Raw genomic sequence first — 8,477 nt, forward strand, 5'->3', positions numbered from 1 at the left:
ACGCTACCCTACCAGATACCATTTGATTTTTGTTTTCCTGCCACAGTGGATACTTTCCTATATGTGATTTACATTCCCTCTTCCTGGTCTTCACCTGTCTGCATCTGTTAAATTCGGAAGTCTCTACTGACAGAAACAATTCAAAGCATGCACTTTATGACTTAACACTCTTATATCAATAAGTGTCAAATAAATTACCAAAAAGGGAAGCCCAAATCCCCAAAGGCTAAACACGGAAGCAATTCTACAATTTCTTAAGAGAGAATTTCTGACATTAAATTGTAAGTTATGGTGAAATCAAAAGTAGGAAAAGGGGTGAATAGGGTTGCTTTATGTTTTATTGCTAGTTCCCTGTCAAAGCCATATCCTTAATTACCAAATATTAGAACATATGCCCATCAAGTTGTTAGGGGGAAAGGAAGTCCTGAGCTAATGCCATACAGCCTTTGTGGACTCCATCCCCACTCCAGACCAAAGCCATCAGGACACCGGGAAAGACAAATCCCATCACCACCAAAAGAGGGTTGCTGGGACCTGAGGGTGGAGTTAAGCAGCCAGGTTTGATATAAAACCAGACACATGGGTCTTGGGAGCCCTTTTTTTGGCTTCACTTCTCTTGGCTCACAGCCAGATCTCAGAGTACCATTGGTTTTCCAGGTCAGTGGAACAGGTAGGATGCATTTAAGACTTTATCTCCTTATTTTCTCCCTGAGTTGTACATTTCCTCATTTCCCCTTTCCTCAGAGTGCACTCATCCCTCTTGTGGACCTGACTCAGTATGCTCCTGACTACACTGAGCGGGATGAGGAGAGAGCTCGTGCATGGGGATTTACTGAGTTTGACCCCAGCTCCACTTGGAGAGTAAACTCCCATGGGATGATACTCTTCCTGAAGGCCCTGGTATATCCGGTGCTAAAACAACTTCACGAAGGAGCTCACTATGGGAGAGATGCCTTATTAGAAACAGTGTGCCCATATTTGAAGGACCCATATTTACATAAAATAGCACACCTGGGGCTGTCAACTATGTGCCAGGAATAACCCCAAGACTGACCCCCACCCTAAAGCCATTGGGGTTCAATATCGGGGCAAGTGACCTTTTGAGGACTGGCAGGTGGACTTTACACAAATACTTAGAAAAACAGGCAGTTTCAAATACCTACTGGATTTTGTGGACACGTTCTCTGGATGGGTGGAAGCTTTTCCCACAAAGATGGAGAAAGCTTCCAAGGTGGCAAAAGAGCTGCTGAAGGAGATAATCCCTCGCTTTGGGTTGCCCAACTCCATCCAGAGTGATAATGGGCCAACATTCATCTCTGACTTTACTCATGCAGTAAGCAATGTGTTACAGATCAGCTGGAAATTGCATGCTGCATGGAGACCACAGTCTTCTGGAAAAAATGAACCACACCTTAAAGAAAACCTTGGCAAAACTGTGCCAAGAAACACACCTTCATTGGGACCAACTACTATCCCTTGCCCTCCTCCAGATAAGAGTGGCACCTAGAAGTGGGCTACAATTAAACCCCTTTGAAACTGTGTTTGGAAGACCTTTCCAGGCCTCAGTTCGGAAAGGCGGTCCAGAAATAGCACAACATTGGTGCGTCATACAATATGCAAAACATATCCAGGAGGTTCTGGCACAACTTTGCAACCTCGAGGATCTCTATGCCTCCTGATCAACCATTGTATCCCTTCAGACCTGGAGAGCAGGTCTTACTCAAGACTTGGCAGAGTGGGGATGCCAAAAAACAGCTGTTAGAAAAATGCACTGGTCCACATGACGTTTTGCTGAGCATACATACTTCTTTGAAACTTGCAGGCATAAAACCCTGGGTACATCATTCCAGAGTTAAGCAAGCACCAGAAGGAACTGACCCAGAGACAGAGTCCCACTGGTCTTGTGAACCCATTGAGGACTTGAGATGTATATTTAAGAAAAAGACAAAAACTTGAATGTTACTGACTTCTTTTCCAGTTATTGTTGCAGGATGTCCAAAGATTCACTTTCCTGGATTTTTTTTTTTTTAAAGATTTCTTTCTTTATTTATACAAGCACTGGGTACAGCCAGAAGTGCGGGAGGGTGAGAAAATTCACCAGAGCCAGAGCCAGGAACAGAAAAGGCAAAATGACGAAATACACTGCTGAGGGGAGCAGCGGGTGAGGCAGGAGAGGTCTGTCGTGCCATGTGGGACCCTCCCCATTGGCCGGGGATTTAACTGGCACTGCAGAGGCTGTGGGCAGCCCCACAGTCCAGCGCTCAACTGCTGTGCCACCAGGGGAGGCCCGGATTCACTTTTCTGAAGAAACCCTAAGATGACTAACATGAACAAACCAATCTTCTTCCTTTCAAAATTTAAGAGATGTGAAATAACATCTAGAATCATGCATATGCTGGCAGTATTTTTTTTTTTTTTTACACAGAAAGGCTTTCAATCTTGATTTTGGTATTTCCTTTTAACTTTTTTGCTTTTTTTTTAACTTCAAGGTTTATTTTCTGCTTGTTTTTGTTACTTTGGCCTATGAGTGACACTGCAGTTGTGTAAGATACCCCAGGCGTGATAAATCATTACTAAAGAGCTCTTTGTGTCTATATGTTGTATGTCTATATGTCCTTTCCTTGTGTCCTTGTCTTGGCCTCTAGTGGTTGACAAATTGGTATGCATAGTGCCTATAGACAGTGAAAAAAAAAAGTCTTCAGTTATGAGGAAAAGCTAAAGGTTATGGTTTGATTGTCAACATTGTACTACTGAACTAAGCCGGTGCCTTCATAAGATTGAATATTGTTATTTCTGCTGCTTTCTGATATTTATGGCAAAGCTTCCCAGAAATCTAAATTCAAGTACAAATTTGGTAGCCTGTCATTTGGCCGATGCAAGGAAATTTTGTGGAACCTCAGTAGAGCTCCTGAGACACTCCACATTTCCTCCCTTTCCTCCTGGGAAAGGTATTAGATGAATTTGTCCTATTTAGCTTACCTAGTAGAGAAAACTAGAAGGGAAGCATTGTCACTTGGGAAAACGGGTAACACCTTGATCTGATTATGTATGTAAATTGTCAATGGTGATTGTTGCCTTATAATATTGTACACTTCAATTGTTTATCGACAGAAATTGTTTCTGGAGAAAATAGGGGTAAAAGGCCTCGACAGATTCCTATTGATGGAATTGTTGAGAGTAAAAATTTCCTACAAAGGACTGAATAGATCTGGAGATTCACCTGATTTTTACTAAGTTTTGACATAATACCGGTAATTTTTTTTTGCCTTTCGTTCTGAATCCACAAAAATTTTCTTGTTTTGACTGACCAGGATGTGCAGCGATGTTGAATTTTTTCTTTTTTCAACAGAGCTAACTTGTGTTCACATTTTCTCTCCCCTTCATACCAACACAGCATAAAAATAGTGGTAGTAATTTTTTTTTACTACTTATCTCAGAGACTGTTTTTGCATAACTTCCATAGGGATTTTGTCTGCTTAAATTAAAAAAAATTGGACATGAGTTTCTTTGTGTGGCTTTGAGTGGAGTTCTTCCAGGAAGTTGAAGCAGAGCTGAACCAAGAAGAGGAGAACCTGTTGCTTTGTTTGTAGGGTTCCAGAGACCTCCAAAGAAGGTGAGGAAGCTGCCTCCATTGGCAGGACTGGACAACCTGGCAAATGAAAAAGTCCTGGTACCCTCGAGAAGAGGAAAACCCAGGTGGAGTCTGATGAGACCAACTTTGTTCCTGAAGCCTACATGGACCAAATGTCAAGAGTTCACTCTGATCCTATATGGAGTATTCCAATAGCCAGCTAAAATTGCTGTTTAGTTATTCTGCCCTATGATTTTATGCAAAAATAGGTAATATGGCTTACAAGTAGATTTAGTTTGCAAACTTTTGCTGTGCCGTCAAAAGAATTTGGGCTCAAGGTTGAGAGAACATGGTTTTTACATAATTTGAACCAATTTTAAGCTTTTTTCTTGTGATTTTGACATGTTTGCTGTCTTGTTTTGGCTAATGCCTCCAGATTTTTTTTTGTTTTTGTTTTTTGTTTTGGCTTGCACTGATGAACTCTTTTTCCAGGAATGGAGGAATTTTGCTTTCCACAATGGACTATACCTGGAAAGACTGGTTTTCTTTCACACTGGAACCCTGAAAAATTCTCATCTGAGACTGTATCCCAGCATCCATATAACTGATCTTCATCACCATGGAAATGGTGGCAAAAAGTGAAAGGGGGGAATTGCTGGGGGGAAAGGATGTCCTGAGCTAATTCCATCAGGCTTTGTGGACTCCACCCCCACTCCAGTCAAAGCTGTGAAGACACTGGGAACTACAAATCCCATCATCACACAAGGGAGGGTTGCTGGGACCTGAGGGTGGATTTAAGCAGCCAGGTTTGGTATAAAACCTTGCGGGGGGTGGGGGATCCTTGTCTTCATGGCTCTTAGCTCACCGCCAGGTCTCAGTGTGCCATTGGGATTCCAGGTCAGCGAACACGGGTAGGATGCATTTAAGACTTTATCTCCCTCTTTTCTCCCAAGTTGTACATTTCCTCATGTCCCCTTCCCTTGTAATTAAACCTTTTATTAACCTTTGTGTGTGCCTGCAGTGGAGTATTAATAAGTCCCTTTTAAGCGCGCGGGTGAGGCCCCACAGTCAGGCACCCCGTTTTATATCGGGGCTGCCCTGTAACACTTTCAATTCTCAGATTACACACCATTGATCTGAGAAAATGTGGGCATCGCACCCTGAAGGACCTGTTTCCCCATCTCATCTCCAGCTGGCCTCGTTATAATCAGTCACACACAGACAGTCACAGCAAACAGCCATCAGAACAGCCCGTCACAGCTGGTGCTCCTGGTATCCATTACGTTCAGCCTCCAGTACTGGTTATCAGCCCCCGGACTCACCCAGACACTACACTGCCACAGTCAGTTTGCATGAATTCATCAGGAACAGAAATTATTATGCAGACTTTTTAATCTTGCTTTGTCAGACCTTCATACAGGAACCCTCAGACTGAGAGTTCCTAAGAGCCAGGAGCCAGGGCTCAGGACCACGCCAAGTTCTCACTACCAGAATTGGCCTGCAGTACCTGTATCATTGGGAAAATTCCTCATGAGGCTCCCATGACATTTGGGGTTTCTGGACCTACCAAGGGGTTGCCTTCTTTACCCTCATGACAGACCCTTGTACCCGTTAAATAGGTGCTAGTTTACTGTTGTCTTGCAGCCTCTGAGATCAGTCTGGTTTCTGGAAACACAACATTCCAGACAAAGCCTTGGTAAAATATCCGTATTTCCAATTGTCTATTAAAGAGAAGGGTAAAAAGAACTTTACTGGATTTATGCAAACTTTTTTTTTAACAATTTATTTATGCATAGAAGAGCTGGGGTATAGGCCAGAGGTGGTGGGGAGGCTGGTGAGGAGATTCACCAGAGACAGAGTGGGAAACATAACAGGCAGATCTACTGAAATACACTGCTGAGGGGAGCAGCGGGCAAGTAGGGAGAAGTCTGCTGCACCATGTGGGCAGCTCCCTGGCAGGGGATCCATCTCAGGCCATCACGGTGTCTCTTCCAGGTGTTTCCTTCCACGTCTCCAAGTTCTTGGTTCAAGTCCAAAGCCAAGAAGCAAGGTGCCTTCTCCACATGTCTCTCTCCTGTGCGTCTCCGGGTGCTCTCTTAACTGATAATCCTTCATGTTCTGAGCAAACAGCCCACCAGAACAGCCCATCACAGCTGACACTCCTGGTGTCCGTCCTGTTCAGCCCCAGAACTTGCCGTCAGCCTCCTGGGTATCCTGCCCCTGGTACATCAGAGGGTGTCAGTGTCTGTCACTCTTTGGGTCATCAGCAGGGCAGGATCTCAGTTTGAAACAAGAGCTTTAGTTCAAAGAAAACAGATAATGAGTCATGTAGCGTGTGCATGCAGCCTGTGTGTTTGCAGGTTCCTGTACTAGGTATGGGCCCTTCCTCCCTGGCACCCTCTCAAAAGGACAGAGCTGAGGTAGAGCACAGGGCACTGTCTGTGGTTCTCACCCATGTGCTCAATTGCAACCACTCAGGCTCAGGGAACAGCAATGAGGTTTCTTTAACAAACAGGAGAGCAGGGAAATAAAGAGTTTCTAAGGGCTCAGTGGCAGCTGTTCACCCCAGATAGTGTCCGCAGTGTCCAATAGTCCCAAATTAAGGCTGCCGTGCAAGATGGTACAGTCCCGTCAGGGAGGGCTTGGAGGTGGGGCACAGCCGCAAGCACTGGGCCAGGATCCAACTCACAGTGGCATCGGGAGGTGCTCGCAGGGGGTGCTCCCCTCTGAGGTGACACCCCAAAAGGCACAGCCACAGTCTGAATGCCAGGCTGGACTGGAAGGAGGCAACAGCAGTGGGAGGTGGTGCCACACAGACAACAGCATGACAGGTCGGTCTCAAAGGGGAACTTGCTGCTGTAGCCCCAGTGGGCTGCATGCCCTGGGTTGGTGTGGGGTGGACAGAGAGCCCCTACTGCCAGATTGGCTGCGGCCTTTGTCCATGACACTAACGGGGGCTGGTGGTGAAGTGCCCACCTACTGTCTCCCTCTGCCATTCCCTCTGCTGGTTGCAGTGGACACAGCTGTCAGGGTGGTGTGGGCCCTGTTCTCAAGCTGCGGCCTCCTGGAGCCTGCAAGGGCAGGTGGGGTCCATTCAAATCCAGCTGAAGCCCCCATAGCTATCATCCCTAGCCCACGAGGTGGCCTCAGCGAAGCTGTCCTATGGCACCCACTGCAGGGCGGCCTTGGTGCTGCCCAGAAACAGGTCCTCTGGGGGCAGGGGAGGGGGAGCCTAAGCCCTAGGGGCTCCTGTGCTTAACCCTGGCTTGCTCTGGGGGAGGGGCCGTCTGAAGGCTGCCTGCCACTGGCAGGAAACCCCCCTCTGCCACCACCTCTAGAGCTGTGCCCACCAGCTCCCACCCGCACACATAGGGTACCAGGGCAGGAAACCCCCACTGCTGCTGCCAGCCCTTTCAGCCTCCTGCTCCCACTGGCCTCTGGCTATGCCCACTGGGGCAGCCCCACGAACAAAGCCCGCATGTCCCACCACTCAGGGGGCAGGACAGAGCTGGGTAAGGCCCAGGGGTCTGGAGTCAGTGTCACACACTATACTATTATATACAAACATACACACATTCACACATATCTATTAATGCCTTTAGTAAATTTTACTTGAAAAAATTGCATCATAAATTTGTATCCAATGAGTGAGAAATCCATCTAGGGATAGTAGCAGGCCCTCCGCATCTCTCCTTCACATGCTTCACAGTCTGAAATGTTGGATGGCATCCCCACCCCTTTCTTACAACCCAAATGTTACATTAGGATGTGCTGTAAAGTCCACCTCTGAATATATCCAGATCAAACGACTTCCTGTTATTTTCCTGATCACACCCCATAAAGCTACCAAATTTTTCCATCCTAGAATCTGTGCTAATTTCCTACATGTATCTTCCCACCTCTCACCTTCACCTCTTGATTCTGCACAGCAGCCAGACGGAGGCTTCTAAAGAGAAGTTGCACCATGTCTGTCCAGAAAGGTCTGTTAATCCCACATCTTACTCAGAGAAAAGGTTATGAATTCCAAACCAATCTTCAGTGACAAGCCCAAATATTTGGCAATTATTTCCTTTTATAGAAAATTGTAGGTTTTTCACCTTGAAACATAGCAAAAGTCCAGTGTATCAGTTTAGTGAAAAATCCAGCAGCCAAATATACTACGTGGCCATCAGGTTTCCCTTTGAAAATACATTTAGATTCACATAATTTTAAGCTTATTACATAAAGGTTTTAAATATAAACCATCAAAATCTTTAGCTATATAATCCCACATCTGGACTGAATCATGGTCGTATGGATATTTTTTAAAATTCCAGTTTATTTATTGATCAGTAACATGTAACATTTGACAATGATCAGAGAAGAAGCTTCCTGTGTGTAGGGAGATGACAGTGTCATCACACCTGCTAGGAAGTGGGTCACTTGCACAGTCACTACTGGATTTTATCAGACCTGCTGTCATGCTGAGGCTTCCCCGTGAGCAAAGTATGACAAGTGGTCACTGCCGGGCCAGCACGGAAGACGGAGCTCACTCCTGACACCAGGCACCACCTGAACCATGTGTTTGTATTTCCTTGTTATGGCGCTGAGCCTTGGTGTTATTAAACACAATGAGATTTTCTTAATGAACGTGGTGGGTTAACAGAAAAGGACATAACCTGGTCCCCTTAATCATTTACTTTCTCTCCACCTTTTTAAAAATTAGTGTTGAGACAATATGAGTTACAGATTCACTGGCTGGAAAGACACAGTCACCTCTTAGGTCACCCCTGGTGTTTATGCAGGAGGTTGGTTTCTCTTGGTCTCTCAGCATGACCATCTCTCAGCAGGGCCCTCAATGCGGAGTTTCAAACGCTACCAAATCTCCCGGCTGGATGTAGATTATTTTCTCTCATTAAAAATATTT

Source organism: Talpa europaea (assembly GCF_964194135.1).
Source record: "Talpa europaea genome assembly, chromosome: 2".
Classification (NCBI taxonomy): Eukaryota; Metazoa; Chordata; class Mammalia; order Eulipotyphla; family Talpidae; genus Talpa; species Talpa europaea.